Genomic DNA, 19,953 nt, shown 5'->3' with positions numbered 1-19,953 from the left:
CTCTCTGCTAGGCAGAGAGCCTGCTTCCCCCTCTCTCTCTGCCTGCCTCTCTGCCTACTTGTGATCTCTCTCTCTATCAAATAAATAAAATCTTTAAAAAAGAAAAAAAGAACAATTCACAGAAACTCTGAAAAAGAGAATCAGCGCTTTAATATTTGTTTAGTCTGTCCAAATTAGTTGCAATTTCATAACCTTTTGATAAGAAATTTGTTTTTGCTGTGCAAAGGAGACAGCTTGGAAATCAAGAAGCCAAGAAACTCTTCTGTCTTGATCAGTAAGAAAGGAGTGATCTGTAACATTCGTTTATCTTCTCAGGCTCCACATGTTTTCTTTCAAATGAGGCAGAAATAGATACTGTGCTACGACAATGTGATTCTAAGTTCAGAATAAAGAATAAAAAATATCTAGATACTAAATACATGGATATACACCATATACAAGTTCAGGATTTGGAAAAAAGAGAACAAAAGAAACAGGTTGTGTAGAGAGTTGAATTAAGCTTCCTCCTTGGTGATCCTTTCCTCAAGCCAACCACCCCAAGAGCCTGACACTTCTGCGCATCTTGCCCCACTCACCACTTACCGCAGCACGCCTCTCTTGCTGAAACCTGGTCTTGATCGTCCACTGTCACAGAGATGTGGAAGTTTCAGATGTGACATCTGAAAGCATGCTCATTTAGGGCGGGGGATCAAAAATTGCTTCTGGCCTTGGAAATCTAGAGTCTGTTTCTTTGGGGGGTTACTTCCACTTCTGTTCAAAACTCTGGTGAAAGGTCTGAGGAAGGTCGCAGGGGTGTTTTCTTCCAGGTGGGTTTCTGATTTGTGCCGTTCCTTCACTTTTATCCTTCTAGAATTGCTTTGTTCATAAAGAAATGGAACTTGGGCCTACGGAACAAAATCATTTAACTAGAATCTTCACACAAGACCCCCAATCTGACTCTCCCGAAGGCTGCTCCCAGGACTAGACCTTCTGTAGGCTCAAATCAGAGCTGCTGGACACACAAGCTGGGAGAGTCAGAAGGGGCCCACAGTCCCGATTATGGACTCTGACCCCAGGGCTCCTGAGAGCCAGCAAGGCACCTTGCCACTTGGCGGCTGTGAAGGAACCCAAGGTACTTTCCAGGTAGAGTGCCCTTTTAGCAGCAACAAGAGATTTGGAAAACAGATCTGGCCTTTAACCCAACCCCCTCATCTGTGGGCTATGTGAACTCGGGTGAATCATCATCTCTCCAAGACTAGTTCTTATCTGCTACAACAAATGGTTGTGAAAATTCAACGAAATGCCAGCGGCTTTATCATTAACCACCACGCACTACTGGGCTCAAACATGCCTTGGTTCTCTGCGCAGAGAAGCGAGCTGAACAGCCGGGCCTCCTCCAGGGGGCGCTGCTGGGAGTGGACCAGAGCCGCCTTCGCAGGCCGGGCGCACCGGCCCAGGGCTGCAACCCTCCCAGGCACCCGGAGCCAGGCCCCGCTTTTCCTGCGGGAGGCCCGCCTTTCCCACCCCAAGGTCGGGAAGCACCCCTACGGGGTCCTCACAGCTGCGTTACGCAGACGGACACAGGCCATCTACCCAACGCAGCAGAGCTATAGGCCCCGCCGCCGAGCGTACGTGCGTAGCGGGGCCGCGCGCGCAATTTCCCAGCAGCCCCGGCGGAGAGCGTGTACCGCGGAGGCTCTGGGAGACGCGGGGCCCCAACACGGGAAGCGGAGACCCGAGACCCGCCAGCCTAGGAGGGACCTGCATCCGAACAGCAGGGCTTCTCCCAGGATAGGACAATAGTGAGGATGTTTCATCATCATTCTTCTGACAATGCTAGTCTGCAAAGATTACACAGTGAAACACGAAAATTTTAGGAAAATCAGAAAATACGCACAACAAAAACAATGGACAGAGCTTCACCTCCTGCTCCCTGAGATTTATGTGCTTAACCGTTAGATACACAACCTTCTTGTAGTTTGCAGGAATGAGATTATATGCATCATTTTTATCACTATCCTTGCAGAAAACAATTTTTTGTAAAATAAGAAACTATTTTTTTCCTATGATAACAGAAATAATCCATTCACAATAACATCAAAAGTGGTACAAAATAGGGACACCTGGGTGGTTCAGTCAGTTAAGCAACTGCCTTCAGTTCAGGTCATGATCTGGGGTCGTGGGATGTGGCAGCACACAGGGCTTCCTGCTCAGTAGGGAGTCAGCTTCTCCCTCTGCCCTAACCCCCCTCTTGTTTTCTCTCTCTCTCAAATAAATAATCTTTTTTTTTCCCAAATAAAGTTTTTTTAAAAAAATTGTGCAAAATAATTATTCGAGTTAATAAAAGAAGTAAATTTGTGGGGGAAAAAAAGACATTTTTTGGTGTGTAACATTAAAAGACTTGAAAAGGTAGATAGCCCTATGATTTTCACAAAAAGAAGACTCAGTCTTCAACAATATTCCAGGGGCGCCTGGGTGGCTCAGTCGGTTAAGCCTCTGCCTTTGGCTCCGGTCATGATCTCAGGGTCCTGGGATTGAGCCCCGCATCAGGCTCCCTGCTCTCTGCTTCCCACTCTCTCTCTGCCTGCCTCTCTGCCTATTTGTGATCTCTCTCTCTCTGTCAAATAAATAAATAGAATCTTTAAAAAAAAAAAAAAAAAGAAAGAAAGAAAGAAAGAAAGGAAAAAAAGAAATCAACAGTTTTAGGGCACCTAGGTGGCTCAGTGGGTTAAAACCTCTGCCTTTGGCTCGGGTCATGGTCTCGGGGTCCTGGGATCAAGCCCCACATCGGGCTCTCTGCTCTGCGGGGAGCCTGCTTCCCTCTCTTTCTGCCTGCCTCTCTGCCTACTTGTGATCTCTGTCTGTCAAATAAATAAATAAAATCTTAAAAAAAAAAAGGAATCAACACTTTTGGACGCTCAACTAACTGAGCCCCCAGGTACCCCAGTAAATATTTTTTTAAAAAATGGAGAATTGCTCAAATCCCATGGATGCAAAAGGATGTCTCCTGTAAATTATCTGCCAACTAGGTCACCCATTCACTTTCACCAGAAAAGGAATATCATCTGGGAAAGTCATCTTTTCAGCAAGAGAAAGGCTGCTTGCATCTTGGAGTTGGGTCAGCCAGACAACTCTGCAACCAGGAGGGAATCTGCATTAACCTGGATTCCAAGCCAGCCTTTTCTGGGGAAGCTCAAAAATAAAACACACGATGCCCCAGACTTCACAGTGAAAACACCAACCCATGCAACTGAGAAGTAGAGACCTGCTTTAAGTTCAGCACTCCCTATATGCCTGACCAGCTATATATTTCTTTTAAAATAAACACACACACACACACCTCCTTCATGTAAGATATATCACATTGCTTTAGGCCAATATTCCTTCTAAAAACATCTAGTACAACCCATATAAATAATAAAAATATACTTAAAGGCATCCAACTGTTGTGGGAGCAACAAGGATAAAGGAGACCAAACTTCAGAACAGAAAGAATCGCAAGGAGGTGAACTCCCAAATTCCTGCTGTTTGTTTGTATGTGTGTGTGCTTCTCCTGATAGCATTTTCCAATTTTGGATGCAAGCAGAGCCTCTGGGCTTGTCTTGCCCCAGGTACTATGTCTCTGCTGAGGAAAAAACAAAGCAAGCACACTTTGAGCAGTGGTATGCTATGACAGGAATGACAAATTCAAGAGTCTCCTAAGAGACTAATGAGATGAGACCAAAAAGGCAGAATGAAGTCTGTCTCAGTCTTATAGCACTTAGAATATAAAGACCTTCTGAAAACAAAACAGGCAAGATATGAAAACATAGAAATTGTAGTGAATTGCTCTTCAGTATCTAAACCCACTTCTAACCCAGGACCACTTACAAATTCTGGCACAAATGAGGGCTGAGAATAAGGCTTGAGCCCCTGCAGAGAGCAGGTATGGAGGACAGAGTCTAGTATTCAAGAAGGCTGGAAGGACTCCTGGGTGGCTCACTCAGTCAAACGTCTACCTACAGCTCCTCTCATGATCCTGGGGCCTGGGATCAGTCCCACATCAGGCTCCTTGCTCAGGAGGGAGCATGCTACTCCCTCTGCCTGCCGCTCTCCCTGCCTGTGCACACACGCTGGCTACCTCTCCCTCTGTGACAAATAAATAAATAAGATTGTTTAAAAAAGGGCAGAAGTTAAAAGCAAATTTTTGAATATGTAAAGTGTCTCGAGATAAGTACCAGGTTTGAAATTCTATGAGAAGACCTAAAATTTCTCTTTTTTTTTTAAGATTCTATTTATTTATTTGAGAGAGAATGAGAGAGAGCATGAGAGGGGGAAGGGTCAGAGGGAGAAGCAGACTCCCCACTGAGCAGGGAACCGGACATGGGACTCAATCCCTGGACTCCAGGATCATGACCTGAGCTAAAGACAGTTGCTTAACCAACTGAGCCACCCAGGAGTCCCTAAAATTGCTTTTTAAAAAAATTTTAGGTTTTTTTAAGAGAGAGGGAGAAAGCAAGGAGGGGCAGGCAGAGGGAGAGGGAGAGAGAATCTTAACCAGGCTCCACACCCAGCACAGACCCCCATTTGGGGCTCAACCTCACAACCCTGAGTTCATGACCTGAGCCAAAATCAAGAGTAGGACACTTAACTGACTGAGCCACCCAGGCACCCAAAACTTTAAATTTCTTAAGAGTAAAACTGAATAATTGAACAAGGTCGCAAATAGGCACCAGAGGTTCGGACTTCATCCTATCTTTCAAGAGGACTTCATTCAGCCCATAACAATTGCAGATGACAAGAATCCTTGAACTTGAGGATAGAACAACAGATTGGCCCATCTGAACCAAAGAGAAAATAGGCTGGGGGTGAGGGGAAGCCTCATGGCCGCCAGCTCTATGTTTAAAAAAATAATGGCTGGAAATGTCCCCAAACTGACAAAAGACAAATCTAAATAGAAGACACTAGTCAAACCTCCCAAAAATCTATGCCTAGACATATCACAATTAAACTTCTGAAAGCTAAAGAAAAAAAACCCTGAAAACAGCGTTAAAGAAACAACACATCACCCATAGAACACCAATTTGAATGACAGTGGATTTCTCATCTGGAATCGTGGAGGCTGGAAGGAATTCTCACATTTTTCTTTTCCTTTCCTCTTTTTAAGATTTTATTTATTTATTTGACAGAGAGAGAGAGAGAGACAGTAAGAGAGGGAACACAGCAGGGGGAGTGGGAGAGGAAAAAGCAGGCTCTCCATTAAGCAGGGAGCCCTATGTGGGACTTGATCCCAGGACCTCAGGATCATGACCCAAGCTGAAGGCAGACGCCTAACTGGGGTGCCTGATCCCAGGCACCCCAGGAATTGTCACATTTTTTTGAAAGCTCATAGGAAAATACTCTAAATTGTAAATTCTTCATCTGGTTTGAAACTCTCCATCAGGAATGAAGAAGAAATTAAGATATTCTCACATGAAAGAAAACTAACAGAATTTGTTGTAAGGAGATCTACCATTAAAGAATGGCTAAAGAAGAAACTATCCTTTCCTAATGAGTTTTATAAATCATATTTCAAGGTTGAAGCAAAAATTAAAATACCATGTTGAGTCAGTGACACTGAAGAGATCCCACAAAGGGCTGCTGCTTGCTCCTTTTCCTGCTTCTGTTCTTGCTAGGACCTACACCCCTGCCCTACACACACTATGTCCTCCTTATAAAGGTCAAGGAGTTAACAATTCTTTGAAGTCTTCTAGCACTATAGATAACATCTAAAGAGTGACCAGGCAGTGTCACATACAGTGTTCCAGACCAATGACATAGCAAGATCCCTGGCACCAGAGCATAAATGACTTCGAAGGACACCTAACAGTCTCTTATCTGCTCTCTATACCTTCAACAAACTGTTCTCACTTCCCCTCCACCTGAGTTTGATTTCTGTCCTATGCAAAGTCAAGGACTCTCTTGGCTGCTCCTGCAGGCCCCCCATCTAGGTCCTCAGACCCAGCCTGCCTGTATCAATGTGATACTCAACAGAATAATATTTAAAAGTAGGGAAAGGAAAAACAACTAAATGGAAGTAAGGTTTCCATGCTTCACACTGAGTGGTAAAATATTGACGTTAAGTCAACTGTGATAAACATTCAGTTACATATACATTATGATACCTGGAGCAACTGCTACAAATATTGATACCTACAGCTGTTAGAGGCAGTTGGTTAAGTTCTAAAGGGAGGCCTGGAGTCCAGTAAAGAGGAAATCGTGGCCACCTATCTGGAAAGTCAGAAGCCTGTCTTAGCAGCACTCCAAAACAAAGTGTAAAAAGCTGGATCAAACCAGCCAGGCCCAAGATGACAGGTGCCTGACCAAATAAGCAAGAAAAAGTCCAAAAACCTACTTTGGAAAAATCCCCTCCTCAAGTAATGAATATTCTTCCCCTTGTTAACGACTGTCAATAAAAGTTAGAAACCCGGGGTGCCTGGGTGGCTCAGTGGGTTAAAGCCTCTGCCTTCAGCTCAGGCCCTGATCTCAGGGTCCTGGGATCAATCCCACGTCGGGCTCTCTGCTCAGCAGGGAGCCTGCTTCCTCCCCACCCTGCCTGTCTCTCTGCCTACTTGTGATCTCTGTCAAATAAATAAATAAAATCTTAAAAAAAAAAAAAAAAAGAGCACGCGGCGCACTCTCTCTCTTGAACTCACCAGCTCTCACATCTTGAGAATGTACTTTCACTTTAACAAACTTTCCCACTTGTGACCCTCAGCTGCTGTGTTGTATTTGTCCTTGAATTCTTTCTCATGATGAGACCAAGAGCCTTTGGGGACATCTTTTAGATTGTCTGGGTCAAAGACCCAAGGCCCGCCATCTCCCCAGTTCACCCGGTAACACAGCAACAGCAAACAGTAACTGCAGCCTAACCCCCAGACAGATCAGTCTAAGGCCACACACCAAAGGACTATTTATCTCAGTTCCCTTTACCCAATTGCGATGATCTGGTGTCAACTTCACTGTGCTAAAGGATGCCCACAAAGCTAGTAAAACATTTCTGGGTGTCTCTGTGACGGTGTTCTCAGAAGAGATTGTCATTTGAATAGGCAGACTAAGTAAAAATCCCCCTCACCAGTGCAGGTAGGCATTACCCAATGCACTAAAGGCCTGAATAGAACAAAAAGGTGGAGGAAGAACGCTCTTTTTGCTTGAGCTGGGACATCCATCTTCTTCCTGCCTTTGGACATCAGCACTCCTGGCTCTCAGGCCTTCAGACTCAGGCCGAATGACACCACTGCCTGTTCTGATTTCCAGCTTACTGACAGCAGATCCTTGAACTTTGTGACCTCTACAATTGTGGGAGTCAACTCCTATAATAGATCTCCTATTTATCCTATTGGTTCTCTTTCTCGGGAGAATTCTAATACACCAGTACATCATGTTCATATATTTTTTTAAGATTTTATTTATTTATTTGACACAGAGAGAGACAGCGAGACAGGGAACACAAGCAGGGGGAGTGCGAGAGGGAGAAGCAGGCTTCCTGCTGAGCAGGGAGACTGATTTGGGGCTCGATCCCAGGACCCTGGGATCGTGACCTGAGCCGAAGGCAGATGCTTAATGACTGAGCCACCCAGGCGCTGCTGTCCATATTTCAATAAAAACTGAAGTCATACTAAAAGAAAAAAAAAAAGACAGTTTGAAAAGAAAGAGAAAGCAGCAGAGGCAGATTCAGGTATAGCAGAAGTGTCGGTGTTATGAGACTTGAGAATTTGAAATTATGATTACTGAGGCACCTGGATGGCGCGGTCGGTTAGGCATCAAACTTCTGGTTTCAGCTCTGGTCTGATCTCACTCTGCACTCAGTGTGGAGTCTAGCTGAGACTCTTTCTCCCTCTCTCTCTGTCCCTCCCCACTGCTCTCTCTTAAATAAATACATTTTTAAAATAAAATAAATTATGATTACTGTGTTAAGAGCACCAATGGAAAAAATGGACAACATGCAAGAACAGATAAGTAATGCAAGCAGAGAATGGAAACGCTAAGAATCAAAAACAAATGCTAGAAATCAATAAGACTGTGAAAGGAATGAAGAATGTCTTTTATGGGTTCATCAAGAGATGAGATGGTTGAGGAAAGGATCAGCAAGCTTGAAGAAATGCAAAACTGAAATGCAAAGAGAACAAAACAAAACAATATCCAAAAACTGTAAGACAATTACAAAAGTGTAATATCCAATAAAGTAAACTTCAGAACAAAGAAAATTCAGACAAAATTCATAATTATAAAGCTCTCAAAAAAGACACCTCCAAAGCCAGATTTGGAGAATCTACCAGACATTAAAAGAATAATTAACATCAATTAGACATTCTTTTACCAAAAAAAAAACAGAAGAAGGGCACTTCCCAGCTCATTTAATAAGGTTAATATTAGTCTGATATCAAAACCATACATACAGTGCAAAAAAAAAAAATAGACCAATACCTCTCATCAATTTACACACAAAAATCTGCAACAAAATACTAACAAACCAAATCCAATCATGTATAAAAAGTACCACACACCTCGACCAAGAGGGATTTATTCCAAGTAGTGAGGCTGGTTAAACATTTAAAAATTCATAATGTAGGGGCTCTGGCTGGCTCAGTCAGTAGAGCATGCCACTCTTGATCTTGGGGTCCTGTGTTCAAGCCCCACATTGGGCCTAGAGCTTCCTTAAAAATCAGTCAGTCAATCATAATGTAATCCACCATATAAACAGGCTAATGAAGAAGACTCATGTGATCATACTAAATGTAGAAAAACCATTTCACAAAATCCAACACCTGGACAAACGCTGAAAAAGTCAAAAATAGAAAGTGTGCAGAAAAGGGTTAACATAGCAAGCCCGAGATTAATATCCTTAGGAAGGCCTGCTCTCAAGGCCTATTGCTGGCACCTGGGAACTTCAATTTTCGGGAGTGTTCCCATCTTTCCGTGATAAGAATGTCTTACTGTGCCTAAACTTTTCAAACAATACGCCTTATTCTGAAAACATGCTTTCCTTCTGGGAAGCTGGAATTTGGATATGTGCTAGGGAGAACACCCTGGGCACTGAGTCTTTGACGAGTTTCACTGGTAGGCAATCTTCACATGTACTGTCACAATTTGGTGTCGGAGGAATCACATGCATCCTGTGTGACTCCACTGGGAAAGGACTTGCGGAAGCTTGTGTCTGCTTTCCAAGGGGGGACTTTGCCCCCCGTGCCTATACGTTTTGCTGATTTTGCCTTGTCTCTTTTCACTGTAATACATCTTAGCCATGAAAAGGACTACATGCTGAGTTCTCCAAATAAATCACCAAACCCAGGGGTCCTGGGACACCCAGTATAGAAGGAAATTACCTCAGCCTAGTAAAGAGAATCTACTAAGAAATCTAAAGCTAACATCATACTTAATGTTGAAAGACAGTCCTTTTCCCCTAAGATCAGGAACAAGTGGAGATATCTACTCTCACTGCTCTTATTTAGCATAGTCCTAGAAGTTCTAGTCACTACAGTAAACAAGATGGGGGGAAAGTTCATAACACTTTTATTCAAAATAAAATATTGGAAACAGCCTAGCTTAATAGGTAGACAAACTGTGGTACATCCAGACCACAAAGTAATACTGAGCAATAAAAAAGAATAAATTACTGATATGCAGAGAAACAGGGTTAAATGAATCTTCAGGCAGTTATGCTGAGTGAAAAAAGCCAATTCTGAAAGGTTACATATATATATCACTGCAGACTATGATTCAGCCATGAGAAAGAAGGAAATCCTCCTATATGGGACAAGATGGATGGACTCTGAAATCACTATTATGTTGGATGAAATAAGCCAGACAGAGAAAGACAACTACTTAACAGTATCATTTATATATGGAATCTTAAAAAAAAAAAAAAAAAAAAGGCAAACTCACAGAAACAGAAGGTAAAAAGGTGACTGCCAGGGGCTGACAAGTAGTGGAAATAGGGAGAGTTTGGTAAAAAGTTACAAATTTCCAGCTATAAGATAAATGAAGTCTGAGGATCTCATGTATAACGTGGTGACTACAGTTGATAACACTATACTGTATACTGAAATTTGCTAAGAGAAGAGAAATTAAACATTCTCACAAAATAGTAAAAAAATAAATAAATAAATTTATGAGGTAACAGATGTAATAAATAATTAACTAGATGGGGGAATCTTTTCATAATGTGTATGTATATCAAATCACCACAATGTATACTTTTTATTGTTGTTAAAGTTTTTTTTCCCCCCGGTAATTTCTACACCCAACATGGGGCTCAAACTCATGACCCTGAGATCAAGAGTTACATGCTATTCCACAACCCAGCCAGGATCCCCTACACTTTAAATCTTACAATTTTATTTGTCAATTATATCTCAATAAAACTGAACAAATTTAAAAATAAAATAAATGAAATGAAATAGTAACAGTTTTCCAGCTTATTAAAAATTCTGGGATATAGGACCATTAAAAGACTGAAATTTAATCATGAGATTAGGAAATGCTTCCCTCTCGACAACTTCCCACCACATCAACAGGATCCAGGGCAATAACAAACAGCAGATCACAGATGAAAAACCTGAACAGTTTCAAGACACAGGAGTACACAGGGAAGCCCAAAGTCAAGATGGGAGTCAAAAACAAGGACACTTAAGGAATTTGGAGACTCTGAGACCTCCAGCTACAACATTAAACACAGCCCATCTCCTAGCCAGAATCACATAAAACCCATTTATCTCAGTTCTTTTACAAGATACGTTTCCAGCTTTGGAAGAAAAAAAAATTGCAAAGCATATCAAAAAGCAAGAAAAAAAGATGCTTGGAAGAGACAAAGTAATCATCAGGACAAGACTCAGATATAATACAGATGCTGGAATTATGAGAGGGACTTTTAAATAACTATGATTAATATGCTAAACAGTTGAATGAAAAAAAATAGACAACATTCAAGAATAAATGAGTTACATAAGCAAGGAAAGAGAAATTCCAAGAAAAAAATCAAAAGGAAATGCTAGAATTCAAAACCACAGTAATAGAAATGAGGAATGCCTTTGAAAGGCACATTACACAAGCCAAGGAAAGAACCGGTGAACTTGAAGAGAGGTCAACAAAACTTCACTAACTGAAATGTGAAGAGAAAAAGAATGAAAAAATAGAACATCCATCCAAGAGCTGTGGGACATCAAAAGCTATAATATATGCACAAGTAGAATACCAGAAGAACAGAGCAGAGGGAATATCTGAAGTAACAATGACCAAAAAATTCCAAAATTAATGACAGATCCAGGAAGCTCAGATAATACCAAGTGGGATAAATACCAACAAAACCACATCTAGTCATATCATATTTAAATTCCAGAAAACCAAAGACAACGGGGAAAATCCTGAGAGAAGCAAAGAAAAGGGGAGGGGGGGGGGAGCCTAGAGGGGTGTGCTTCTTACCTACAAAGGAACAATGATAAGAATTACAACAGACTTCTCAGAATCCATGCAAGCAAGAGGGGAATTAAATACCTAAAACGTTGAAAGAAGAAAGCCACCAATCTAGAATTAATGAAAAAAGATGCACTGAGGCATACATTTATATAATACTGAATAACAAGGATAAACTCTTACAAGCTTCCAGATGAAAGAACAACTGACTCACAAAGAGATGTATCCCAACTTCAGATTTCTCCTCTGCAGTGGTGAAAACAAAAAGACAATGTGATTATGAGAAAATAATTTCAATCTAGAAATCATATGCACAAATAAACTGCCTTTCATATGACAGGCCCCAAACCAGATGTGTTCAAATGGGCAGTGCCTCAAGGGCTAAATCACCTATGTTACCTCCACGGAGAAAACACCGAGTAGGTACAAATAAACTGCTCAACAGTCTCAAGCAAGGGAAAGTTGAAGAGGAAGGGAAGGAGTGGGAAACAACAGATCTTGTTAGGGATATACAGCTTCAACCAGATGGATAATATTAACATAATTTGAAATGTACAACATAGGGGCTCCTGGTGGCTGTCAGTTAAGCCTCCAACTCTCGACCTCAGCTCAGGTCTTAATTTCAGGGTTGTGAGTTCAAGCCACCCTTTGGGCCCCAAGTTGGGTGTGGAGCCTACTTGAAATGTACAACATAATGTTTAAAAAGGCCTCTTGAAACGGAAAAGACTCTCCACAGGGAAGAACCAATAATACACTGATAAATTAGCAAAATGCAGGAGTCTGGGTGAAGGGCAGGGTGGACTAAAGCTTTCTAAGGTCATCTAAGAGGGGCTGGAGGATTCAGATTCTGAAAAATGTATAATTAATAGCTAAAACTAGGGTATATATTTATGTTATACTCAAATATAATATTTAGCAAACTAAGATGGTTATATAAAACCAAATACATGGATTATTGCAGAAAATGTGAGGGATATATTTCTTATCTAAGACAGACTGACATAATGGTCTAAAAAACCAAAATGCTGACATTTGTTATTATAAAAATAAATCTCAAAGTGATAAAAATGGTGAAAAATGAAGGAGTTAAAATTTTATAAGAAAATGCAAACAAAAGGGAAGCAAGCATGGCCTTAGTTACCTCAGATAAAATAGAATTTACAGTCTTAACTTTCAATTGGGCAAAGGCAAATATCATGTAATAATAAATGGTAAAAATTAATCAAGGATTTTTTAAAAGATTTTATTTATCTATTTGACAGACAGAGATCACAAGTAGGCAGAGAGGCAGGCAGAGAGAGAGGAAGGGAAGCAGGCTCCCCGCTGAGCAGAGAGCCGGATGCAGGGCTCGATCCCAGGACCCTGAGATCATGACCTGAGCCGAAGGCAGAGGCCTTAACCCACTGAGCCACCCAAGCGCCCCCAAGGATTTTTTTTAACATTTTATTTATTTACGCATTTGGTGTAAGGATAAAGGTGGCACTGGGCCTGGTATGTTTCTAGAACAGCAAGAAAGCAAGCAGGGCTGGAACAGAGGGATCAAGGGGCTAAGGAAGCAAGATCGGATCAAAAATGGGCCACATAAACCACTGTAAGAACTTTGGCTTTTACTCAAAGAAAAATGGGAGACGTTGAACACAGGAGTGACATAAAATAACCTGACTCACATTCTACAAGGAGCATTCTGGATGCTGTGTTGAGGGGCCAGGGTTGAGAAGCAGCAAGACCTGCTCTGTGACTATTTCTGTAATCCAGACAAGACCAGACCCATTATTCTGGCCTGGTGAGGGTAATTGTAGGAGAGAAGATCAGAAGAGGTCAGACCCTAGATATATTTTAGATATAGGGCCCCACAGTTTTCCTGACAAACAAGATACAGAGCACAAGAAAAAACAGGTCAAGGATGATCCCAAAGTGTCCGCTATTAAGAAGGAGAAGGCACCAGAGGAAGCAGGTTTGGGAGGCAAAGCTCAGGAGGTCAGTTTTAGTCAAGCTGAGCTTGAGTCTATAAACATTCAAATGGATACAGATTGGACAGTAAGATAAACCCATCTCAAGTGCGGAAGAGAAGGCTGATCACAGATTATCAGCAGATAAGAACAGACTAGATCATCAAGGGAGGGGCCTCTGACAAAGGAAGGACAGGACCAAGGACCGTGCTCTAGGGCATGCCAAGATTCAGAGATAGGAGGAAAAGGAGGAACCACCAAGTAAGAGAGAGGGAAGGAAGATTAACAGACTGTGAAAGCCAAGTGAGTGAAGTGAATCAGAAGGAAAAAGTAACCAGTGGTGCTAAAAGAGCAAGTCAGGGAGCACCGGGGTGGTACAGTTGACTACACATCAGACTCTGGATTTCAGCTCAGGTCATGATCCCAGGGTCCTGGGATTGAGCCCTGAATCCCACATCCTCAGGCTCCCCGCTCAGCACACTCCCTGAGCCCACTTGTCTCCCACTTCCTCTGCCCCTCCCCCTGCTCACATGTTCCCACCTGCTCTTAAATAAATAAATAAATCTTCTTTTTTTTTTTTTGAAGATTTTATTTATTTATTTGACTAAGAGACAGCAAGAGGAAACACAAACAGGGGGAATGTGAGAGGGAGAAGCAGGCTCCCCACTGAGCAAGGAACCCAATGTGGGACTCGGTTCCAGGACCCTGAGATCATGACTGGAGTGGAAGGCAGATGCTTAACTGAGCCACCCAGGTGCCCCAATAAATAAATCCTTTAAAAAATAAGAACAAAAAAAAATGCAAGTAAGAAGACTGAGACTTTCACCATTGGATTCAGCAATGGAGGTCACTGCTGACCTTGACTAAAAATATTAAGGGACAGGAATAAGAGTAAGGCTTTCAGCTCATATCAGGATGCTAAATTAACACCACTGTTGGCTCTCTTCCTAGAAGATCAGCCCAGGGGGAAATAGAGCCAGAAAGCAAAGCCAACTGTGAGAAACCCTTTGTGTGACTCTTGTTATCTGAACTGGTCTGGGTGAACCATACTTTGCCCTGGAGAAAAAAGCACCTATTCCTTACCTGGGATGATAAATGACAAACTGGGAAGAAACAACTGCAACTTTTATCGTGTCCTAAAGGACAATTTTCCTAATGTAAAGAAATTAAACCTATAATTTAAAACTTCCATAAAGAAAATCCAGACCCAGGTACCTGGGTGGCTCAGTGGGTTAAGCCAAGGCAATTCTCCAAGAATGAAAGTAGAAAACTTATACCCACAGACAATGAATACTTCTTATAAAGCTACAATAATAAGGACAGGGTACTACTGGCAGGAGGCTAGACAAAGAGACAACTGCAATAGAAATAAGAATCCAAAAAGGGAGTGTCTGGCTGGATCAGTCAGTTAAGACCAATTCTTGATTTCAACTCAGGTCACCATCTCAGGGTGGTGGGACATGCACAGGCCTCTGTACTCAGCAGGGGGTCTGCTTCAGGATTCTCTCTCCCCTTGCCCCTCCCCCTGCTCTCTCTTCTCCCTGTCTCTGTTTCTCTAAAATAAATAAGTAAATAAATTTTTTAAAAAATTCCAAAATAATTGCTCATATATGTGGTCACCTGATTTTCAACAATATTCTGTTGGGAAAGAAAGGTCTTAAATAAATGGTACTGGAGGAACTGGTTAGCCATAGCTCATGCCAAAAACAAAAAAGAAAGAGAAGAAAAAAAGATATATATATAAAAATTCAAAATGATCATACACCTAACGTGAAAGTAAATCAATTTGAGCTTTTAAAAGAAAACTCAGGAAAATTCCCTTATGACTTCTGGATAGGCAAAGATTTTTTTTTTTCAAACAGGACACACAGAGCACTAACCATAAAGAAAAGATTAATGAACTGACTTAATTAAATTCAGAACAAGTCTCAAAGATATCTGCAGTGCACATATCTGACAAAGGACTCATATCTAGAACATACAAAGAACTTCTATAAGTTAATACAGCAAAGACAAACTGTCAAAATTTTTAATGGACATGACTGAAACACACTTAAAAAAAGATATCAAAATGGTCAGTTAACATGGAAAAGATGCTCCACATCATCGGTCTTCAGAGAAGTACAAAATAAAACCACAATGAGATACCACTACACTCACCAAATACCAAAAAAAAAAAAAAAAAGAAAGAAAGAGGAAAAAAAAAAAAACTAAAAGAAAACCTCACAAACAATACCAAATGCCATCAAGTGTCAAGTGTTAATTAAGGCTATGGTGCAACAGGACTGGTGTATGGCCGCTGGGAGTGTCAAGTAGTGTAACTACTTTGTCAAACCATTTGGCAGAATCTGTCAAAGCCAAACATATATACATCTTCTATGACCCACCGATTCCACTTCTAGGTTTACATCCTTCAGAATCAAGTGCATATATACACCAAAAGACATGTACAAAAGCCAGAATTAGAAACAGTTCAAGTGCCTGGGTGGCTGAAAGGGTTAAGGGTCTGCCTTCTGCTCAGGTCATGATCCCAGGGTCCTGGGATCAGAGCATCAGGCTCCCCACTGAGCCTGCTTCTCCCTCGGCCTCTCTCTCTGTCTCTCATGAATAAATAAATAAAATCTTTTAAAAAAAGAAAAAGAAACAGCCCACAAATCCATCCAGAGCAGGATGGATAAACTGTGGTATAGTCACAAAGGGGAGAAAAAACAAACTAATGCTACCCAGGGATGCTCTCACAGACATAACACTGAATAAAAGAAGTCAGACCACAGACACCTGGGTGGCTCAGTTAGTTAAGCAGCTGCCTTCAGCTCATGTCATGATCCCAGGGTCCTGGGATCGCCCCTCCTTGGGGCTCCCTGCTCATCGGGGAGTCTGCTTCTCTATCTCTGACCCTCCCCGATGCTCATGCTTTCACACATGTACTCACTTCCTCTCTCAAATGAATAAATAAAAAATCTTTATTAAAAAAAGGAAGAGATATTAACAACTTGAAAATAACAAGATTTAATCACCAACTGGATGTTTAGGTAGCAGGTAAAGGATGGCACTTAAAACATGCTGTGTTGGGGGTGCCTGGGTGGCTCAGTGGGTTAAAGCCTCTGCCTTCAGCTCAGGTCATGATCCCAGGGTCCTGGAATCGAGCCCCACATCGGGGTCTCCGCTCAGCAGGGAGCCTGCTTCCTCCTCTCTCTCTCTGCCTGCTGCTCTGCCTACTTGTGATCTCTGTCTGTCAAATAAATAAATAAAATCTTAAAAAAAAAAATGTTGTGTTTGTTACCCGGACAATGGGCTGGCTGGTGATAACATCTGGTAAGAGATAAAGAAGGGCAACAGGGGGGCTGGCTGTTAATAACAACTTTCCTTTTGGATCTGTAGAGCTTGGATCTGTAGATGAGCTATAAAGAAATGTCCAGTAGAGTTGGCCATTAGGGTCCAGGGTAAGGGAGAGGTCTGGTCTAGAGACCAGATTCAAGCATCCCAGCAAACAGCACATCCCCAGAACAAAGAGATTCGCCAACAAGACCAGGAGAGTGAGCACAATAGGAGATCAGTAATGGACACTGTGGAAGAAACAATAATAAGAGGCAAGAAGAGGAAGAAGACACTGTGAAAAAGACAGAAAAGAAATAATCACAGAAGGAGGAATAGACTAGAAACCAACCAAGAAGACTTTCTAGGAGGGGCACCTCAGTGGCGCAGTGGGTTAAAGCTTCTGCCTTCAGCTCAGGTCATGATCCCAGGGTCCTAGGATCCAGCCCTGCATTGGGCTCTCTGCTCAGCAGGAAGCCTCCTTCCCTTCCTCTCTCCCTGCCTCCTTGTGATCGCTGTCTGTCAAATAAAGAAAATCTTTAAAAAAAAAAAGAAAAAAAAAAAAAAAGAAGACTTTCTAGGAGAGACTGGACATGGGCACCAGAACTGGACAGAATGCTCAATTCACTGAACTCAAGGTAATTTAAGTACTAAAGTATCCATGACATTTGCCATAATAAGATCTCCATTGCCCCTTACCAGACAGATCGAACAAGTGATTTGGTTTGAAATATTTAAGGGAAATGGGGACATATTTGCTAGAAAACACAACTTTAATCCATCTGCTGCACAATCTATTTATAATATTAAAGGAGATTATATCTATCTATCTATCTATCTATATATTATTCATTCTTCCTTGGAGACATGGTTCTATGCCTGGATCAAGTGGGATCGTCAGAAAGAAGTCTATGGGACCATGGTGGCACTTGGGCCTGTAGAAACCTGGATCGACTGAATTCTCCTTCAACACAGTGTGCCCTGCTTCCCTGGAGGAGCAATTACAGGCAGCAGGCTATATTGATTTCCCCTAGTCCCTGAGAGATTATTTACTGTTACCTACAGGAAAATCAGAACAGGAACATTTTTTAGAACCCTTACTTCGCATGAGGAATTACTATGACAATTTAAGAGCCAGTTCAAATCATGCAACAAAGAATGTCTTTCAGAAAAGTCAGACAAATTTAGGGGCACCTGGTTGGCTCAGTCACTGGAGCATGTGATTCTTGATCTCAGGGTTGTGAGTTCAAGTCCCACGCTGGGTGTGGAGCCTACTTTCAAAAAAATAAAAATAAGAATAAAGCAGGGCCTGGGTGCCTCAGTAGGTTGAGCGTCTCTTATTTCCGTTGGAGTCATGACCTCAGTGGTGGGAGTAAGCCCTGAGTCAGGCTCCTCACAGAGTCTGCTTGAGATTCTCCCCCCACTTATCCCCCCCCCACCCCCACCCCCGCTCCTCCCCTCACCACATGCACTCTCTTTCTCTAAAGTAAATAAACAAAATCTTGGGGGTGGGAGGTACCATACAAAAGAAAAATCAAACTTGGCTGTAATATCATAAAACCTGCATATTTCTGCATACCACTTTGTCCTGATACTGATGCACTCCTGGATATTTTCTCTGAAGCTGATTTTCATCTATTTCTGTATTTCCATTCTAACCTATTGACCCTTGAAAGCCTCAGACAGTCACAGTAAACAAAACAGGGAGAAGAAAAATAAACAACTCACCTGAGATCTATTCATTTTCTGTGGAACTAGGATACATGCAGGGAACTACAAAGGTGGAGCTGCGGGAGAAGAAAGAAAGAATAATCACAAGAGATCTGACCTGCCTTGTACCTCCTGGATTCTCCCGCCTATAAAACTCCACCTCACTAGCTGGAAAAAACGCCCTCCTGTTAGAGAACATCCTTTGGTCGTGAACTACCTTGGCAGTAGTTTCTCAGTCTTTTGACAGAAACCCGTTTTGACTTAACTGTACCTGAAAATCGGACTATTGGTTAGGCCACAAATGAACAGGATAACCCAGACCTTTACCCTCTATAGCTCCGTGTTTGTCATCTTTCATTGTAAGCAGAAACAGGTAATTCAAGAAGTTCTTTCCGGCACTAATTTCTGCGTCTGTAAAGTCAGAAAGGCGGAAGCAACCACATGTCTCAGTGCTGCACGTTGTATGAGCGCCCCCTCAGGATCTGAAAACAGCGGAGGCTTTGAAAGAAGCCAAAGGCTGTTAGGGAGGTCTGAGAGAGAATTTTCCTGGTGGTAGATGGTTCTTTCTTTCCCCCAGACCATTCTCTCCCAGACCCTCAAATGAAGTGACTTGTCCTTGGCAGGCCTGCCTTAGCCCCAGCTCACCCAGCTCGCCTCTCCCAAAACCTGGTTCCGACCTCAGGCTGTCAGCAGTTTGAAGAGTGGCTTGCAGAACACAAGGATCCCCTATTACAACTAGCCGCGCGAATCTAGCGTCTGCTCATTCTCAGCCTCCTCCTCCTCTGCTCTGCAGCCCTGGTGGGAGGTCACCATTCAGACTGGCCATCTGCCAGGTGGGATTCCGCTTTACTTTAGGAGGTGCTTTGTTCCTAGGAACCAGGACAGGAAGGGCCAAAACCATTTTAGTTGTAACCTACCATAAGGGTCTTAAATCTTGGAACTCCCTGTGCCCCGGAATCTTGGGCTGGGCCTTCAAAAAACCCAAACCAGGGCCACTGAGGACACACAGGCTGGACAGTTCAGACCAGGCCCGTAACCACCATTATGAAGTGTGACCCAAGAAGCCCACCGAGACACCAAGAATCCCAGAAATACAAGTGTCCCACGACAAAGCGGATTCCACATTATACTCAACGACGATGCCCCCTGGCTCAGTGCTGGGTGGGCTACGACGCCGGATTTAGGCACAACCGTTTTTGAGAGAGGCGACAGCTGTGGATGCGCCTCCTAGCGCCGCCTCCGCCGCCTGCGCGGTCGGAGGCGCTCGCTGGCCTGTCTTGACTCTCCGTTTCCTAATGTGTTAGAGCAGAACGATGGAGACTCCTTGCAATAATCACTGAGCGCGCGGCGGCCTCCGAACAGGAGCCGCCTACACTGTCAAGCCTGAGAACCCCCAAGCCCGGATAGGCGAACAAAGGTCGCGCCGCGATCGGCCAGCCGGGGCAGCTCTTGCGCGTTGGGACCTGAGGCCTAGGGCCCGCCCTCCCGCAGGGGCAGCTCGTTCTCAACGCGGGCGGCGCCCCAACGGGGCTACAGCACCCGCCTCGCCCAGGGCAGGGCCTTGCGTGGG

General features: G+C 42.9%; 1 long non-coding RNA gene across 1 annotated transcript in view; it reads right to left on the bottom strand.

Annotated features, from left to right (window-relative positions):
* LOC308354972 overlaps positions 1-18,804 on the bottom strand; it is a 53,355-nt gene extending 34,551 nt beyond the window's left edge. The window contains exons 1-4 of the long non-coding RNA XR_013967920.1: positions 18,711-18,804; positions 18,402-18,460; positions 17,868-17,944; positions 583-884 (exon numbers count right to left, since the gene is read on the bottom strand). This is a non-coding gene — a long non-coding RNA (uncharacterized lncRNA). The remainder of the gene's footprint in view (positions 1-582; positions 885-17,867; positions 17,945-18,401; positions 18,461-18,710) is intronic.
* Positions 18,805-19,953: the final 1,149 nt, after the last annotated feature.

Source organism: Martes martes (assembly GCF_963455335.1).
Source record: "Martes martes genome assembly, chromosome: 14".
In the NCBI taxonomy this organism is placed as follows: domain Eukaryota; kingdom Metazoa; phylum Chordata; class Mammalia; order Carnivora; family Mustelidae; genus Martes; species Martes martes.
Note: the sequence above shows the minus strand (reverse complement) of the source record. Positions and strands in the feature narration are given on the sequence as shown.